At 38.8% G+C, this 18410-nt stretch overlaps 1 non-coding gene across 1 annotated transcript in view; it reads right to left on the bottom strand.

The window, feature by feature from the left end:
- Positions 1 to 16755: 16755 nt before the first annotated feature.
- Positions 16756 to 18410, bottom strand: part of LOC123772841 (uncharacterized) — a 32371-nt gene continuing 30716 nt past the window's right edge. Inside the window, exon 2 of the transcript XR_011228169.1 lies at positions 16756 to 17875. This is a non-coding gene — a transcript (uncharacterized protein). The remainder of the gene's footprint in view (positions 17876 to 18410) is intronic.

Raw genomic sequence — 18410 nt, 5'->3', positions numbered from 1 at the left:
CATGCCAGGGCCCCCTAGGGGTGCGTCGTGAGTATACGCCCCACAAACGCCACCTTAAGAACCGTCAGTCCGTCGAGATCGGGTTCAGCGACGAAAGGGGGATTGACAATAAAAGGTTCCCCTCGCTCGAGACGTCGGGTACTACAGTTCTACGGGTGCAAGAGTATGCCTCCTCAAGCACCCGGGCGTCAAAATAGAAGAAGTCCAAAGAAATAATCCAAAACAAGCAAAAGGTCGGCAGGAAACGACAAGCAGATAGGAGAAGAGGGGGGAGAAAAACGAAACATAAGGAAAAGGAAAAGCGATCCGGCACAATTGGAGAAGACAGCAGCAGGAGTGCAAGGCCAGAAAAGGACAGAGGACTGCCCAACGGAGCATCACACTCCGGCAGCCGTCCACCAAGCCCCCTCACGACGCCAACGGGCCGGAAGGGGAGGGGGGGGGGGGTGCACAATAAACTAGCCGCCTTCGGCGGCAACAATCAATCAATCCACCAAACCACCTAAGAAAAGGGGTAGGGGAGAGTGTAGTCCAGTTACCACATCTGGCTCTTTAGACTTGAGCCCAAAATCAAATTTTATTTATCAGCAAAGAACTGATCCTACGTTGACTGACTTGCATAACAAGGCAGTAACTGAATTAGAAGCAGAATCGGAGGCTATGACTTATTACTACACTAAAGAGGTGTTGATGCGGGAGTAGAGACTTAGGAGCTCACCTGTGTTACACACTTGGGAGGTATTTATTTATTTATTTATATATATACAAGCAGGTACATTGGAATTGTGAGGATACATAGCATAGTGATTACTTTCCTGTAAAGCCACCATTACGTGCAGAATTTCGGGCAGGTCCTTAATCTAACAGAAAATTTTGAGTAGGTATAAATACTAGCAAAATTTATGAAAATGATAACAGGCATATTGCAAGAAAAAATGAGAGAAATTTGTAAGTATATTTAAGCACATAGGTAGCTCAGATTAATTGCACTGACAGCTCGAATGGTAATTTAACAAAAATTAATAGGCATAATACAGCATATAACTAGCACATAAAAGAAGACAGCACTGATCACAATGGTAAAATTGTTTGGATTAAGTACATAAAGATTGGGAGATTGGGTAACACTAGATACAGAGCAAATTTAAAGCATAGAGTAGGAAACTATGAAGATGAAATTGGGTACTTTTTGTTTTTGAATGTGGCAAAAGTTTGACAGTTTTTCAATTCACTAGGGAGTGAGTTCCATAGACTAGGTCCCTTTATTTGCATAGCGCGTTTACACAGATTAAGTTTGACTCTGGGGATACCAAAGAGATATTTATTTCTGTTGTGGTGATAATGGGTCCTATTACATCTGTCCAAGGAGAGTTTCAGAGCATGGTTTGCATTTAAGAACAGGGTTTTGTAAATGTAATTGACACAAGAGAATGTGTGGAGTGAGTTTGTTTAGCATATTTAGGGATTTAAACAAGGGGACTGAGTGTTGTCTGAAAGCAGAGTTTGTTATTATTCTGATATTATTCACCACTATCCGTCCGTGGTGTAGTGGTAAGACACTCGCCTGGCGTTCCGCGAGCGCTTTGTCACGGGTTCGTATCCTGGCCGGGGAGGATTTACTGGGCGCAAATCCTTAACTGTAGCCTCTGTTTAATTCAACAGTAAAATGGGTACTTGGTTGTAAAAACGATTCTTCGCGGCAGGGATCGTATTCCAGGGACCTGCCCGAAACGCTACGCGTACTAGTGGCTGTACAAGAATGTAACAACTCTTGTATATATCTCAAAAAAAAAAAAGATAGATTTTTGCTGGGTAATGATGGGCTTGAGGTGGTTTCCAGTGGTTGACCCCCATGCACAGATACCATAATAAGATAGGGATAGATTAGTGCATAATATACAGTAGTAGGTCTTTTCAATGTTTAGTGTTAGTTGACATCCATAAGTGGACTTTTTTTAATTCATTATTCACAACATTATTTAGTGTATGTTGGCTGGGGTCTGAATAGATGAGGGTAGTATCATCAGCAAACAATATAGGTTTAAGAATATTAGAGACATTGATATATATAAGAATTAAAAGGTCCTAAGATGCTGCCCTGTGGCACTCCAATGGTTATTGGTAGAGTTTGAGGTTATATCATTGATAGCTACACATTGGTGTCTGTCACCAAGATAGGTTCAGATATAGTCCAGGGCAAGGCCTCGGATTCCATTATGCTGGAGTTTAAGTAAGAGGTAGTTGTGATTAACAGTATCAAAGGCCTTTCTCAGGTGAATGAAGAGTCCAATCGGAAACTCATTTTTGTCAAGAGCTGAGTAGATTACATCAATGAGACTAATTTTTTTTATTTTTTTATTTTTTTTGAGATATATACAAGAGTTGTTACATTCTTGTACAGCCACTAGTACGCGTAGCGTTTCGGGCAGGTCCCTGGAATACGATCCCCGCCGCGAAGAATCGTTTTTTCATCCAAGTACACATTTTACTGTTGCGTTAAACAGAGGCTACAGTTAAGGAATTGCGCCCAGTAAATCCTCCCCGGCCAGGATACGAACCCATGACATAGCGCTCGCGGAACGCCAGGCGAGTGTCTTACCACTACACCACGGATAATTGCATCATTGGTACTCTTTTTGGACCGGAAGTCAAACTGACAGGGACAGAGTATGTCGAATTTTACGAGGTAGGAATAGAGCTGTTTGTAGATAATTTTTTCAAATATTTTTGATAGAATGGGTAGGTTTGATATTGGTCTATAATTGTTTATGTCTGCCGGGTTGCCTCCTTTATGAACTGGTGTTAATCTTGCTTTTTTGAGGATATCAGGGAAGGTATGACACTCTTTGGATTTGTTGAACAGTAGAGCTATGGGTGGCGCATGCATGGACACAAATTCCATCCATTGTATAGATGGAATTTCCCTGATGTTCCCTGCTTTGGTTTTTAGTGAGTGTATGATGGACACAACATGTCGGGCTGACTGGTTGACTGACTCGAAGAAGAAGAGCATTTGGATAAGTAAGTAATTATCAAAAGAAGGCACCAAACCGGGAAGGCTATGTAGCACCATCAAATGTGTGGGATAATCACAGGGCGCTAAATATCATCAAGGATGCCAATACGAGAACAGAAACGCATAAGGCGAACGATATCAAAAGTATCCGAGTCACCAAGAATACTATCGAGAGACAAGCGACCGCGGGGGACGATCGGAAAACAAGACACACGCTCGTCCCGGAAGTCAGGACATTCAACAAGGATATGTACGACCGTAAGAGTGATAATGCAATTAGGACAATAAGGAGCAGGGCGGCGCTCCTTCAAGTGACCATGAGTTAAGCGAGTATGGCCAATATGCAACCTCGCCAGAGCCGTTTCCCATCGCCGGTTACGGTGGTAGGAGGACGGCCACAAGGACACACAACCTTTAAGAGTACGTCGTTTGTTACCAGTAACAGACGACCAACAAGCCTGCCAACGGGCAAGGATGGAGGAATTGATAACCGGGTAAAAGTCGGAATAAGGAATACCTTTACGAGAGATGGGACAGAAGCGGACAGCTTCCCTGGCGGCAGCATCCGCACGCTGATTTAAAGACACACCAATATGGCTGGGAACCCAACAAAACTCAACTGACTTAAATTTACTGTGAACAAGAAACAGCCAATGCTGGATCTCAACAACCACTGGATGAACCGAATTAAAGGACCCGAAAGCCATGAGGGCACTACGAGAGTCAACAACAACTACAAAGGAAGATTGACAATGAGAAAGCAGGAGATGAAGAGTATATAGAATAGCATAAAGTTCCGCAGTGAAGATGCTAGTCTCCGGAGGTAAGGGACACATATAAGTGCAATCAGGAAAAACAACAGAGTAGCCAACACCGTCCGCAGACTTAGACCCATCGGCGAAGACGAAAACAGAGCGGGAGTGAGAAGAAAAGTGCTCAAGGAAAAGGCATTTTAGAACCGTAGGAGGAGTAAAAGCTTTAGTGATGCAAGTCAAGGATGTACAAAACTGCAGAATGGGGACTCTCCACGGGGGCAAAGAAGGAACAACACGAGGAGAAATATTAGAAATACGAACGGAAAGTGGATCCTGTAAGCGAGATAACCGGACAGAAAGAGGGAGGCGGTGAAGAGGACCAAGAACCGCAGGAGGGGTAAATGTTAAAGCACGACAGAGGTGAGAGGAAGGATGTTGCAAGGACCGCGCAAGATAGAGAAGACAGTAGCGATCACGGTGGTCATGGAGAGATAGGAAGCCAGTGTCAACATACAAGCTAAGGACGGGAGTCGAACGAAAGGCACCAGAACTGAGGCGCAACCCAGTATGGTGCAAAGCATCAAGACGGCGAAGAGTAGAAGGAAAAGCAGATGAGTAAGCAGGGCAACCATAATCGAGCTTAGGACAAGAGAGGAATGTAAAGCGAGGAGAGTGCGTCTATCCGCGCCCCAAGAAGTATGGGACAATACCAGAAGGAGGGTAAGGGCCTATAGAGCACTCATCACGGAGGTAAGAGATATGGGGAGACCAAGACAAACGAGTGTCAAAGAATAACCCCAAAAGCTTCGCAGAATTTTTGTACTCAAAGGGATGACCATAAAGTGACAAAGAGGGACGAAGAACGACCCATTTCCGAGTGAAAGTCATGGCACAAATCTTAGTAGTAGAGAACTTGAAGCCCTGATCGGTGGCCCAAGACGACATGGCATCAATCGCAAGTTGAAGCCGGCGCTGAAGGAGAGGCGAATCATCACCCTGACAGCAAAGGGTAAGATCATCGACATAGAGAGCGGAGAAGACGCCTGAAAGAAGAGAGGAAAGAAGACCATTGAGGGCAACCAGAAAAAGAGTAGTGCTCAGAACACTACCCTGGGGCACACCTTCGTATTGCTGAAAAGAGGCAGAGAGAGTGGTACCAAGCCTCACCCGAAAGGAACGATGAGAGAGGAAGCTGCGGAGAAAGAGATGGAGATTACCACAAAGGCCAAAAGAATGAAGTTGGGATAGAATATAATATCGCCAAGTGGTGTCGTAAGCCTTTTCCAGGTCAAAAAGGACGGCAACAATGGAGGTCTTCGCAGCAAAAGCAGTATGAATATAGACCTCCAAGTTCACCAGGACATCTGTTGTGCTGCGGCATTTGCGGAAACCAAATTGAGAAGGGGAGAGGTGGTGATGGTGTTCCAAGAACCACATCAGACGAACGTTAACCATACGTTCAAAGAGTTTGCAGACACAACTTGTGAGGGCAATAGGGCGAAAGCCCTTAGGGGATGTTCCCAGAGACCCTGGTTTGCAAACAGGGAGGACAACGGCATCGAGCCAGTCGTAAGGGACTGACAACGACTCCCAGATCCGATTATACAGACTCGGTAAATACTGAGACGTGCACGGATGGAGATGGCGAAACATATCATAATGAATGCCATCGGAGCCCGCCGCCGTAGAACCGCAAACCGAAGAACGGCAGAACGGCAGACCGAAGTTTAGAGAGAGAGAAGGGATCGTTATAGGGAAGGCTAAGATGAGTACAGAAATCCAAAGGACAAGATTCAAGGACAGGTTTACAAAGAAGGAAAGATTGGGGAAGATGAAAACCAGAGCTAAGAGAAGAAAGGTGGGAACCCAGTTCGGTAGCAACCTGCAACGGGTCCGCCACAAGAGTACCACGGAGGTGAAGGACCGGTGGGACATCGGAAACGAACTTACCCGCTATCTTGCGGATATTCTTCCAGATCTGCGGCAGAGAGTGTCGGACGTAATGGTGGAGACATAAGACACCCAACATTCATGTTTAACCATACGGATGGCCCTACGGGCCACCGCACTCACCTTCCAAAATAAAAGAAAAGAATCGGCCGCCTGCCGGCGGTGGTGTCTCTTCCAGGCTGCATGCTTACAGCGGACAGTCCGAGCACAGTCTGTATTCCACCAGGGAACGCACTTCCGTGGGCCCCGAGAGTAAGAGCGAGGAATAGAGCGCAGGGCAGCGTTGAAGACAGTGTCATGAAAAAGGAGGAGAGAGCGATGGAGAGGCAGAAGGGAGAGGTCAGAGAGAGCAGCACTGAGGGTAAATAGGTTCCAGTCTGCCTTAGCAAACTGCCACCTAGGGAAGGAGAGGGGAGGGTGAAAAGAGAAAAGTGTAACAAGGATGGGTTAATGGTCACATTCATGGAGGTCATCAAGAATCTGTCATGTGAAATCCAAGTAAAGAGAGTTTGGATAGATGCCTGAGATATATCTGTTAATATGTGTCCGAGTCTGGGATTTTTCTGGCAATGTTAGCGCCAACTGATGAAAAGAAGCTATTAAATTCATATGCCATTTCTACATCAGTTGCCGGTGTATAGCCATGCTTATACAGTTTTATTTGGTTATGTGGGTGTTGTTTAGTTCCTAGGATACTAGAGATGGTTTTCCATGTGTTTTTCATGTTGCCTTTTGCTTCATTGAATCTAATCTCATAATATGAAAGTTTTGCCTTTCTTATGATACTGGTAAGCATTGATGAGTATCTTTTAACTACTTCCTTTGTAACTAGGCCAATCCTAATTTTCTTTTCATAATCATGTTTCTTGTTGATTGATTTGAATATGCCACTTGTGAGCATGGATTGTTTATTCTTTTGTCAGTTACTTGCTTGGTAAGGAGGGGACAATGAGTGTTGTAGAGGCTTAAGAGTTTTGGAGAGGAAGAGGTTAACTAATGAATTTATATCCTGAGTATTATTGAATTCAGATTCCCAGTTAATATTGTAAAGTGCATTTGTAAGGTTGCCTATAGCTGATTCACTGTGTAACCTGAATGTAAGTTTCTTGCTTTCTGGTGGTATTAAGTCCATGTTTGCTATGAGAAAGGTAGAATAGTGATCAGTTGTTCTGTCAGTGATTATACCAGATACAAGGGAAGCTGTTATGTTAGTCGATAAGTGATCCAAGGTAGTGGCAGATGTTTGAGTGACTCGGGTGGGCTTGGTAATGGTGAGGATTAGCATACAGGAGTTCATGCTGTTAAGAAAATAGTCAACTTGAGAGCAATTTTGTTGACCCAGGTCAATATTGAAGTCTCCTCCCAGAATGATGTGATTTTTGTTGAGATTGTTGTTTATGATAAGATTCCTTAGGTTATCTGAGAATGAAGCTATGTTAGTATTAGGAAATCTATAGATAGCTCCAATAGTCAAGGAGGATTTAAGGGATTTACTTGAGAACTGGGCAAATGTATATTCACAATGGTTGTCTCTATCACTAATGACACTATTGCAGATGAAGGTTTCTCGGTAATATATAGCTGTGCTGCCACCTTTTTTATTAGGCCTACAGTTGTGAATGGCTTTATAACCAGCTAAGTTGTAGGGTTAGGTATAGTCTTTACTTAGCCGAGTTTCTGTTAAAATAATAAATGATAAATTAGTACCTAGTGCTGTGAGTAGTGCATTTATATCGTCAAAATGTTTACCAAGTGATCTAACATTTTGGTTGTACTGTAAACTGATAAGCAGGTGCTATTTTGGAGTTAGTTTTTTGCCTGGTGTGCTGTGTAATACTTGCAATAATGATGATCAATGTGCTGATTGGTGTAGATATGAGACAAGATTTAGATCAGGATCAATATCAGTGTGCATGGAAATGCAAAGGGGTCACGATACAATTAGACAAGCAATTGCAGAAACAGTTAAATACTAAATCTGCTTCAAAAACAATGTAATTATAGCAAAACACCGGAATAAATGCAAATACACATACAATAGTAACAAATTAGAAGTAAAATAAAGATCCTGTAGACAGCCAGGAAGGATACAGAAGTTAGGTAAAAAGAGAAAACAAAAAATCAGTAAAGACTGACAATATAAATGTATAATAAAAAAACAAAGTGAGCTCAAATAGTTAATTAAAAAAATGACATATAAATCTAAATAAATCTATCAATTTAATCTAATATAAATCTAAATTTAAAAATAAATAGGGTGAGATTATATTTATGAATAAGATTTTACTATGATACTGAGGTAAATGCTTACATAAACAACTATGCAACTGATTAATTAAAATAAATGATTACTAAGAAACAAATTCCAAGTAACTTTAAATATAACAGGGTAATAAAGAAACTTAGGTTTAGTGACAAGGGGGGTTAAGAATAGAGTAAAAAAACAAGAAATGTCAACAACAAAGATGACAAATTTAAAAAAAACTTTGGAAAGAAGAGGCAGAGCTAAAGTACACTTAGGTAGAAGATGAGACTACAATTTAATTCTGGTTATACAGCTGTTATCCCACAGTCATCCAGGAAAGAAGTGAGGTGTGCCTCAGTGGTTATAACATAAATTTTTCCAGAGTCAGTCTTCCTAACTATTATTTTACCATCTCGCACAAATTGCAGTGGAATTTTTGCAGATTCCATGTAGTTTAAATAAGAGATTTTGTCTGAATCTGATTAGACTTTCATCTTCTTAGAAACTGCAGCTCTGAGAAGGTCTGACTTGTGGGAGCAGATATCTAATTTAACACAATTTTTTGTTATTTGTACCAGATTGTACTTCAGCACCCACATTCAACACATAACTAAGAAAGTCTCTAAAACCGTTGGTATACTCCCTAAAATCAGATATTATGTTCCTAACTCTGCTCTCCTCTCACTATATTATGCACTAATCTACCCATATCTTAATTATGGTATCTGTGCATGGGGATCTACTACTGCAAACTACCTAAGCCCATCATCACCCAGCAAAAATCTGCTATCAGAACAATAACAAACTCTGCTTTCAGACAACACTCAACCCCCTGTTTAAATCCCTAAACATTCTAAACATAACCTCACTCCACACATTCTCTTGTGTCAACTACATTTACAAAACCCTGTTCTTAAGTGCAAACCCTGTTCTGAAACTCTTCTTGGACAGATGTAATAGAACATATAATCACCACACCAGAAATAAATATCTCTTTGATATCCCCAGGGTCAAACTTAATCTGTGTAAACACTCTATGCAAATTAAGGGACCTAGTCTATGGAACTCACTCCCTAGTGAATTGAAAAGCTGTCAAACTTTTACCTCATTTAAAAACAAAAACAAAAAGTACCTAATTTCATCTTCGTAGTTTCCTACACTGAGCTTTAAATTTGCTCTGTATCTAGTGTTACCCAATCTCCCAACCTTTATGTACTTAACCCAAACAACTTTATTATTGTGTTCATTGCTGTCTTCTTTTATGTGCTAGCCATATGCTGTATTATGCCTACTAATTTTTGTTAAACTACCATTCAAGCTGTCATTGCAATCAATCTGAGCTACCTATATGCTTAATATACCTACAATTTTCTCTCATCTTAAATTTTTTTTCTTGCTTTGTAACTGTTATCTTTTTTTATAAATTTTGCAAGTATTTACCTACTTAAAATTTTCTTAGATTTAGGACCTACCCGAAACGCTGCGCATACTAGTGGCTTTATAAGATTGTAATTACAATACTATGTATCCTCACAATCCCAATGTACCTTCTTGTCAACCCATCCTCCGAATTGACAGTACGATTTAATACTAAGTGTAATAAGTACATTTTCTTACTGTCATAAACAGTGCATAATTACACTTATGGGGCCGTTACATTTACCCAACTCTCTCCCCCGATTTAATTCTCCTTGTTTTCTGTTAAGACACTCAGAATTTTAGGATGAAGTTTTCAATTTCGATTTGCTATATACAAGTTTTAAATATCAGGAATTTATTTTTCAGGTTTATTTAAGAATATAGATTTTATACAAAATTTTAAAATATCCTGAGTTTCTTTATAATTTATTGATATATTTTAGTTTTGTTTTATTAGTTTTATAAAACTGTAATATCAATATAGCTATAGGTTAAGTACTAACTGTAATTAAGAAGCAATAAAATTATTATCTTCAAAAACTAAGACGGTTAGGTGAGGTTGTGGTTTTCTATTCAGTTTTTCAGGTAAACTCAAATATTCACAATATATTTGACAGTACAATTTAATACCAAGTGAAAATAAGTACAATTACTAACTGCTACGAATAGTACATAATTGTACTTATTTGTCTCGCTTACATTTACCACCCCATTTTTGGAGGATGGGCTGCTTCTTGTATATATATAAATAAATAAAATAAATAAAAGATGATTTGGTACCAACTCTATAAGCTGTTTTCATGTCACTTGCTTGGATTGAATAATTCATCTTAGTACACAATTCATCTTAGTACCAGTTAATCAAGTACAGTGTCACCTCGACTTACGACTGCCCCTACTTACAAATTTTTCAAGTTACGATCCCAATTTCGTCAAAAAATGCGACTCGATTTGCAACCTGTGCCTCAATTCGCGACTTTGTTGATACACATATGGGGTTGACTGAGCGCTTGCTTAGTGACGATCACGCTTGTAAAGCATTTCTTTGTTTTGTGTTTTTTTGTTTTTTGAACATAAAAGTATTAATTATACAGTATATCATACCATGAGTCCCAAGAAAGTCAGTGGTAAGGTTCAATCTAAGAAAATAGTTGTGAATAGAGGCAGTAGAGAATGTCCCTTCCTCATTAACCCTTGCACTGCTCACCTATTTTCGGCAAAAACGTCTTGGTGCAATTGTCAAGGACATATTTTTGTTATTTTTACAAATGTTCAGGTAAATTTAATGTCAAAATGTTTCCAAAGTCAACTATTTCCATTTCAAAACACAAATAGTAATGAAAACATTAAAAAACATTAAAATATAGCCAAATTAAAAAACAAAAAGCACAACTCTCTGAGCGCCTAAAGGCGCTTTGCGCAGTGCAGTGGTTAAGAAAATGTGTATAGTATGGGAGGAATTGCAAAGATTTGTTGAAAAAACTCACCTAGATAAAGCTGTAGCAGACCGTTGCATTGACCTTCTAAATGACAATGTGATGTCTCACTACAGACAAGTAGGAGAAAAAGGAAAAACAAGTGTCTTTAGACAGATTATTAGTAAGACAAGCAAGCAGTGAGCCACAACCAGGTCCTAGTGGTATGCCTGCAAACCGTTGAAGAGAGAGTACCCCAGAGAAGTCATCACTGCCTGATATTATAATGGAAGAGAGTGTAACACCTCTCCTCCTTTCCCCCCCCCCCTCCTCATTGTCTTCCATATGCCAATAAGAGTCCTCAATAAAGATAAGGTATACATTCTGTATTGTAGCTAGTACAAAAAAAAAAAGTGGTATTTGGTATAAAATGTATTTTTAAGTTAATATTTTTTTGGGGTGTGTAACAGATTAATTCAATTTACATTATTTATGGGAAAATTTCTTTCGAGTTATGAATTTTCGAGTTACGACCCGTCTCTGGGAAACATTAAATTCATAAGTGGAGGTACCACTGTAGTCCTACCGAGGGGTAATAGAGAAAAGGTGCTAAGTGTATCCTATGATTCACAAATAGGCAGTCATCAGGGTATTACAAAAACATAATAAAATGAGCAAGAATTTAACTTGGCCTAGATTAAAGAAAGATGTCATTCAGTATTGTAATGACTGTCCTGTATGTATAAAAGCTGGCAAACTAAACCAGGTAAAACCAAAAGCCCCTTTACAGTCAACTGTGATGGCTAAGGAACCCTTTACCCAAATTATTGTTGTTGAAGTAGTAGACCCATTGCCTAGAGCCAAGAGTGGTAATTTATATATCATCACCATAATATATCAGGCTATACGCATTCCTGAGGCATTCCCTGTTAGAAATGCTACAATGAAAGTGGCAGTAAGGCACATAATGAAATTTTACACTATTTTTAGTCTACCTAAAGCAGTACAGACAGATAATGGGGCCAATTTCATTTCCAAAGGTTTTCAGCAGTTTTGTCAGGAGTTTGATATCCTCCATAAGACATTCACTACTTACCATCCTGAGAGCAAAGCTGCTTTGAAAAGGATGCATCAAACCCTTAAACAAATGCTGAGAACAAGTTGCATGGAAACTGGCAGAGACTGGGATGATGGTCTTCCATCTTCCACTGATGCTCATGGCACTGAGGGATACTTATCAGGAATCACTGGGGAATTCACCCAATTCATTAGTTTTTGGGCATGATGTGAGAAGTCCACTAACCATCTTAAGAGATAAAATTGTTAGAAGTCCAAAAAATCTTATGCAGGTAAATTATGTTGATAAATTCCAAGACAAGTTAAACAAAAAAGGGTAAAACCTTAATTCATTTTAAAGAAGCTCAATGCAAAATGAAAGTACACTATGCTAAAAAAGCAAAGCAACGAAATTTTGAGGCAGGTGATAAAGTGGTGGTACTAAAGGCACGACAGGGACCAACATGTTGCATAGGTTCCAAGGTTCCTATACAGTGATAAAAAAACTTAGTCCCACCAATTATGTAATCCAGACACTTGATCTCAAGAGAAAAGAACAAGTAGTACATGTAAATAGAATGAAGTTAACACAGAAAGGAACTACCAATACCAACCAGTGCTTAGTGTAAACCATGTGGACAAGAACAGTGGGGAATGTGATTTTGAAAATGTACCCAATACTCATGTACATTATTTTAGCACTGGGAAGTGGTTGTCTAGCATCCAGAAGTTGTTGAAACATTTGTCATCAGAGCAGAAGCAGGACTTGGAGCAGTTGCTGACCTCTCATTCAGACATCTTTGGCAATATTCCCACCCAGACTACAGTTATTCACCATGACATCGAGGTGAGAAACAACCAACCAGTCAAGACACACCCATATAGAGGCAACCCTGCAAAGCTGAATCTCATCCAGAAAGAAGTTGACTACACATGCTTCAACATGGATTGGTGAGACCTAGCAGCAGCAGTTGGAGTAGTCCTTGTATTTTAGTTCCAAAGAACGATAGAACTCACAGGTTGTGCATTGACTACAGAAAATTAAATGTAATGGCTGTTGATGATAATTTTCCAATACCTAGATTAGATAATTGCATAGATAGTTTTGGTAAAGCCAAGTTTGTGACCAAATTAGATTTGTCAAAAGGGTACTAGCAAATTCTTTTAACATCAAGAGCCCGGGAGATGAGTGCATTTGTAACTGCAGATGGTTTGTATGAATTTACTGTAATGCCTTTAGGGCTGAAAAATGCCACAGCAACTTTCCAGCATCTGATGAACTTAGTGTTAAAAGACATACCCGAATGTAGAGCTTACTTTGATGATATTGTAATTTATCACAATAATTGGGAGGACCATGTGAAAGGCTTAGCTAAACTATTAAAATGCTTAAAGAAGGCTAATTTAACTGTAAACTTGCACAAATGTACTTTTGCCAAAGCTAGTATTTGTTTTTTTAGGATATCAAGTGGGAAATGGGAAGGTGTTACCACTCAAAAATAAAATAAATGATATATTGGAGTACCCAGTATTGATTAGTAAGAAAGAGGTGCAAAAATATCTAAGAATGTGTGCATATTATAGGAAGTTCTGTACAAATTTTGCAGCACCTTTGACAAACATGCTATGTAAAAAGGTGAAATTTAGATGGTCTCAAGAGTGTCAGGATGCATTTACTAAATTAAAAGGAATGTTGTCATCTGGTCCAGTGTTAGCTACTCCTGACTACTCTAAGCCATTCAAACTATATATTGATGCTTTAGACTGGGGTGCTGGTTCTGTACTAATGCAAGAGGATGATGAGGGTATTAATCATTACTATTACTATTATAAAAGCTTACCAAATGTCAACAGAATTAATTCACAGTAGAGAAAGAAGCACTGTCATTATCACTTGCTGTTAAAAAAAAATTGACATTTATGTATCAGCCAATACTGTTGAAGTGTTTACTGACCACAACCCCTTAACATTTATTGCTAGCATGAAGAACTTCAATCAGAGGATATTAAGGTGGTCTCAACTGTTGCAGGAGTACAATCTGGTCATTAAACATATTCCAGGAAAATTAAATATAGCAGATGCACTTTCTAGATTGCCTAAACCTGAGGTGGCTTAGGGTTGTACCACTGCAAAGAAATGTATATAGTATTGTGTAAATGTGTTCATTAGTTATCATGTACCATTTGTGTAAAATTATTATGAAATCTGTTTGAGGTGTTGAACCTATGTGAAAAAAATGTGAAATTCATTTATGAATTACTGTACTCATTTTTTTTTCTCCGTGGCTTAGTAGGGGTTATCTTGAGGTTATCTTGAGATGATTTCGGGGCTTTAGTATCCCCGCGGCCCGGTCCTTGACCAGGCCTCCACCCCCAGGAAGCAGCCCGTGACAACTGACTAACACCCAGGTACCTATTTTACTGCTAGGTAACAGGGGCATAGGGTGAAAGAAACTCTGCCCATTGTTTCTCGCCGGCGCCTGGGATCGAACCCAGGACCACAGGATCACAAGTCCAGTGTGCTGTCCGCTCGGCCGACCGGCTCCCTTGTGTTACGAACCTTACCTCCTGTGGAGGTTAGTTTCTATTATAGATTGTTTGTGGACACAAAGGAGAATGTTTTCTTGAAATAAATCTGCAGCTGATAAGAGGGAGGCCACGAGTGACTAGTATTACTACGCCAGTAAAAGTTGTACCTTTCAGCTGGAGATTGTTTAGGAATAACGTGAATTGGAATAGCAAAACTATGTGAAGGAAAAATGGAGTCAATCAAAAAACCTGTGTGGGGAATATGGTAAATGAAGTCAATAAAGGGTTTGATTGGGAATGTTAAGAGTATTAAGGGGCAATGATGCAGCAGAGAGGGAAGCCATTTTTGACCTGATGCAGAGCACCAGCTGTCTGACCGGGACTTGTTTCCCGAGGGTTTTCTCCTGCCATGTCCAAAGATAAGCCATAGTATTATATAAATAGGGTTGCAAGGAAGGGTAGAATGCACTGATAGACTACTGAACAGTTAGTTTTGAGAGTCCTGTCCAGATTTCCTAGGGATTTATGTATGTGTCACAGGCTGACAGAGGTAGTGCTGGAGTGCACAGTTCCAGTGTTGATCTAAGAGCTGAATGGGACCCCGAGCTGAATGGGACCCCGAGCTGATTTGGGTGATAGGAGACAATGTTGTTTTCCTTCTGAATGCATTGATTTATAAGGAATGAATTATGTTATGTAATATCACGTGTGTTTTGTAAATACTGTATACATTTGTGTCATTTATCTACTAGGTTGTTTTCCTATGCCTTGAATTCCCCTTGGCTCAAATAAATTAAGCCTTATTTTCCTAGACAACATTAAAATACATGACCACCCCCAATTGTGACAATGTCATCATTCATACAAACTTTAAATCTTCGCTACAGGCATAGTTATCCAGCCAGCAGAGATAACATACAACTCATCACACAAATCTTACATATAGAAAAAGAAGCACACAATCTAGGGCCGTCAGTCACCCTAAATTAGATACCAAGTCATATTGACATAGATGGTAATGAAAAGGCAGACTCACTAGTGAAAACTGCCACTGCTCTACCTATTGTACAGGTTAAAATACCTCCAAGTTTTTCACAGATTAAGGAGCAAATCAAGAAGAAAATACTCCCAACTACCAAAAGTTGCCACAGAGCTAAAGTAGAGGAAGAGCCACTGTGATGTGGTACGAACAAGCCACTGGGTACTCCTCTTTCAAGCCTGGCAAAAAGATATCCAGAGACATTGCAGTAGTCATACATAGACTCAAACTTTGTGACAAGTGCTGCTGGGAGGTAATAAACCCAATAGTTGAAGAGTGTCTTATCTGTGGAACAGATGCAGAGGTGCCGCTATTACACTACTTACTGGAATGTGAAGCAACTGAAGCCCTGCGCATAAAACTCAACATTCATCCAACTAGAGCAGCTGCATTAGATGCAAAATCCAAAGCAACTACAATGGTGAGAAAAGCAGTTAAAGGATGGAACATACTAGTGAATACAGTGCATCTATATCCACCACCAATATAATGTTATTAAAACAAGACTAAAACCAGTGTGCTAAAACAGAAGCAGAAAAGAAATGAGAAAAGGAGGAAACTTCACCTCCATTTAAAACTTTGACCTAAATATCACAGTAACAAATCCACAAGGGCCGTGATGAGGGTTCGAACCTATGCAAAGGATATTCCCAGATGCGCCTTAGTCAAATGTACAACGATATGGTCAAAAGAATTGTCAATTTTGTGTGTATCACAGAAACAAGGTTATTGCTAATAACCAAACTCAATTACAGGCTCATTATAGCCAATGCCACATGGACATTTCATTCTGAGTAGCTAAATCTTCAACAACAACAACCTCTCCCTCCCTCACATACGACTTGATAATGGTCCAGAATGGAACGAAACATTGTCGTTTCTCCATCTTTTCATGTGTGGTTTCGTCATCATGTCTTCAGCCACGTCATTGTGACTCATAGTCTGTACTCACCTATTTGAGCTTGTGAGAGATGGACTTTAGCTCTTGGTCAGTGTATTGAGTGCAGTGCTAACCATTTCAAGGTGTTAGAAAGTGTTTGTGGAAGAATGTGTGTGAAGGTTGTGGATGCTATAGCTTTTACAGTCATACTAGAGATATTTATCTCTAATTCTTCACTATTATAATTAGATATATAGCCATTGATCATTCAGTGACCACTGCGTTGCTCATTAACTAATCACACTTTTATCAAGTGATTTCTGAATTATAATAATAACTACTTTGTTATAATTTACTTTGTTGGTTCCCCAATATTCCTAACAACTAAGAATTATGACTTTAAAGTGTTCAGGTGACAAGCTGAACAATTCTCAGAGGATAAATAAACAACTTTACATGAACAATTATATACTAATTATAAGAACATTAAGTTACAGTGAGTCATCAGAGACCTTGTACGAAGAGTTTACTGCTTCTAAGCTCTGTAAAACTCATTCTTACAGTGGGTGAGCAGTAACCTTGTATGTAGTTATCTCTACATACAAGGTTATACTGTTCACTTACTGTAACAAGGAGTATATAAAACTTATTTAACAGGTTTTTCCTAAGCACAAGGTCACTGTCCATTCGCTGTAACTAGGCATAGTATAGAGCTTACCTGACAGTTATCTCTACCAACAAGGTCACTTGCATGTAGAGATAACTACATACAAGGTCAAGTAGTTCTACAATACTCCTAGTCACAGTGAATGAACAGTAACTTTTTTTTTTTGTAGAGGTAACTGTTACGTAAGCTCTATAATACTCCTAATTACAGCTGAGTGAAGAATGACCTTATAAAGATAACTATCAAGTATGTTCTATAATACTCTGAGTTACAGAGAATGAACAGTGACATTGAATGTAAAGTAAAAAAAAACTGTCAAGTTCTATAATACTGTTTTGTTATAGTGAGTGAAGTGAACTTGTATTGAAAATTATCATGCAAGTTCTACATAATAATTAATGATGCATACAGCCTTTAAGTCAAGAATTACACCTTATTCTATTAATAAATATTATATACTAATAATTAATAGGCTATAACTGTACATTGCTAATCCATCAAAATAATAAATTAAACACTATCAAATTAATATTGGCATCTTGTATCTAGTAGCATATAGGTCGATACAGAACATACTAAAGAAAACTGTCAAGTTCTACCTTGTATGTAAAGGTAACTGTTAAATAAGTTCTATAATCCTACTTGTTATAGTGAGTGAACATGTATTGAAAACTGTCATGCAAGTTCTAAATAATAGTTAATGGGGCATAAAGCCTATGAGTTATGAATAACACTTTATTCTATTAATAAATATTATGTACTAATAATTTATAAACTATAACTACACATTGTTAATCAACCAAAATAATAAATTAAACCTATGAAATCAATATCGGCGTCTTGTATCTAGCAGCATATACGTCTATACGGAACACTATAAATTATACAGTATTTAACTTGAGGCCTGAAAGTGAAATTAAATCACATTAATTAGAAGTAAACACTTAAAAGCAATAGTTCATAAATAATTACATGAATAATAGCAGAAAATAGACCTAGCCTAGGTTGATCAGCATGAATTAAATGCTCCCCAAAAAGCGTAAAGCCTGCAGTTAGGCTAATATAAACGCAAAAGTCCGACAAAAAGAAATGCCAGATTCAATTTATATGCTACACTAAAGGATAATTCCCAGAATCAAGCTAATACAAATTCCAGAGTAAAACTAATATAATTAATGGTTTGGTTAATATAAATATCAGTCAGACAAATATAACACAAGTATCAGAGTCTAGTTAAATAAATGCTAGTAAGACATAAATGCTGGGGTCATTTACATTTGTTAGTCATGAAGCAAGATAATATAAACACCCATTACATGCAAATCAGTTGGAGTAAGAATTCTGATGAATCTCTATTACTGTATCTGGATGAAAATGTATTTTTATCCAGATACAGTCAATAAAATGGGATAATCTTTAGTACATTTCAAATATTTTTG

The sequence above is a fragment of the Procambarus clarkii genome, chromosome 12, assembly GCF_040958095.1.
Source record: "Procambarus clarkii isolate CNS0578487 chromosome 12, FALCON_Pclarkii_2.0, whole genome shotgun sequence".
Taxonomy (NCBI): Eukaryota; Metazoa; Arthropoda; class Malacostraca; order Decapoda; family Cambaridae; genus Procambarus; species Procambarus clarkii.
This window is presented reverse-complemented; position numbering and strand designations above follow the sequence as displayed.